Source organism: Myotis brandtii, unplaced genomic scaffold, assembly GCF_000412655.1.
Source record: "Myotis brandtii unplaced genomic scaffold, ASM41265v1 scaffold159, whole genome shotgun sequence".
Classification (NCBI taxonomy): domain Eukaryota; kingdom Metazoa; phylum Chordata; class Mammalia; order Chiroptera; family Vespertilionidae; genus Myotis; species Myotis brandtii.
The window spans coordinates 2116651-2118968 of record NW_005355799.1 but is presented as its reverse complement, the minus strand read 5'-3'; positions in this window follow the sequence as shown (position 1 = coordinate 2118968).

Sequence of the window (2318 nt, the reverse complement as noted above, 5' to 3'; positions counted from 1 at the left end):
TTCTCAACCGTGGCTGCACATTAGAATCACCTGGGAATCTTTTTAAAATCCTGATTTCTGGGCCTCATCCTCTGGAAATTCTGTTTCTTTGTTACTAATGTTGTGGCCCCACCCCATAACAAAGAAACAGAATTTCTGGAGGATGAGGCCCAGAAATCAGAATTTTAAAAAGATTCCCAGGTGATTCTAATGTGCAGCCACGGTTGAGAACCACTGACTTAGAGGGAACTGAAAGGCAGATAAGGTTGCTCCTTCTGTCAACTTGACCTCAAACTTAAATTTTCCACCATAATATTTTTTTGAGGTGGGGGAAGTTTTCTGCCATTATTTCTTCAAATAGGTTTTCAATATCTTGCTGTCTCTCATCTTCTGGCACCCCAATTATTCTGATGTTTGTACGCTTGAAGCTGTCCCAGAGGCTCCTTACACTATCTTCGTATTTTCGGATTCTTTTTTCATTTTGCTTTTCCGGTTGGGTGTTTTTTGCTTCTTCGCATTTCAAATCTTTGGCTTGATTCTTGCGCTCCTCTGGTCTGCTATTGGGTGTCTGTATAATATTCTTTATTTCAGTCCGTGTATGCTTAATTTCTAGTTGGTTCTTTATCATAGCATCGAGGGTCTCATTAGTTTTCGTGACTCTCTCCTCAAGTTTATTGACAGCTTCTAGCACATTTTTGCAAGCCCTCAAAATTGCGATTTTTAGCTCTATATCCTCCATTTCTGTCATGTTTTTTTGTCTCCGCATTTTTTATGCTTTCTTGGTGCACCCCCTAGTGGTCTTTGTGCGCAGTCTTGTTCTAGTTGAGCCTTGATTGTTGTAGTTAATACTAGAGGGATTTGACCACCAGGCCGACTGGCTGTGAGAATCAGCTGTGTCTGCTGCAGTGGGAAAACTTCTGTCCTCTGGGGGGGCGCTAATCTAGCCTTTGCCTGCGGCGATCCGGCAAATGGCTCTGCGCAGGGCTTGGGCGGGGCGGGCTCAACAGGGCGGGCGGAGGGAGCCGTTATGGTGCCCTCAGTCCTGTTCCCAGAGGCTCTGCTTCTCAGAACCCCCGGAACCGCTGCAAACCTCGGAGGGAAAGCTGCCTTCCAACTGATGCCAGACACTCCCGCTTCTCCCGTTTGGGTCCGAGTCCCCAGCGATTCGCCCGTATCTGGAGCTCAGAGTCTGAGACTCCCCCCTGACCGAAAACGACAACCGCGCTCTCAGCCACCAGCCCGCTTTGCGCGCGCACCTCCGCACCTGAGTTTTTTCCACACTGCGCCTCCTCTGAGCCTCGGTGTGCTGTTATTTTTCCTTCTAGTTGAAGAGTCTCTCCTCAGCCAGCCTTCCTGTGGTTCTGGGTGATGTCCGTTCCGTCTTTTAGTTGTATTTTTGAAGTGGTTGTTTGCGGCAGCAGTCTGCGGTGTTTACCTATGCCGCCATCTTGGTCTCTCCTAACCACCATAATATTTTAAACACAAAGAATATATTAGTTTCTTGTCATTGCTGTACAAATTACCACCAACTTAGTGGCTTATAACAACACAGTGTTATCTTAAAGTTTGGAGGGCAGAAGTCTGAGAATGGGTCTAATGGGGCTAAAATCAGCTGTCAGCACCACTGAGTTACTTCTGGAGGTTCTAAGGGATAATCTATTCCTTGCCTTTTCCAATTTTCATAGGCTGCTCACCTTCCTTGGTTCATGGCTGATCACTCCAACACTTGCTTACTTATCTCCTCTTCTTCTCTGATTTTCCTACCTCCTTCTTTCCATTATAAGAATCCTTGTGATTGCATTAAGCCCACATAAATAATACAGGGTTATCATCCTATCTCAAATTCTTTAACTTTTAATGACTATATATATATATTCTATTAATTATATGTCTATATTAATAATAGAGGAATATGCAAATTGGCCAGGACTCCATCATGTAACAACCAATCAGGATGGGGGTGGGGCCACAGTGGAGAGTTCTCAGTACACCTACGCTGGGGTCCGAAGGGCATGGAGAGGAAGGGAGAGCAGATAGGCAGTTAAGGGGATCAGGCCTGCAGGGGAAGGCAGTTAGGGGGATCAGGCTGGCAGGGGGGAGCAGTTAGGCAGTTAGGGCAATCAGATCAGGAGGGGAGAGCAGTTAGGGAGATCAGGCTAGGAGGGGAGAGCAGTTAGGCAGTTAGGGCCATCAGGCCAGCAGGGGAGCAGTTAGGGGCATCAGACAGGCAGGCAGGTGAGTGGTTAGGAGCCAGTGGTTCCAGATTGTAAGAAGGATCCCAGATTGGAGAGGGTTCAGGCTGGGCTGAGGGAACCCCCCCCACACACACACACACACTG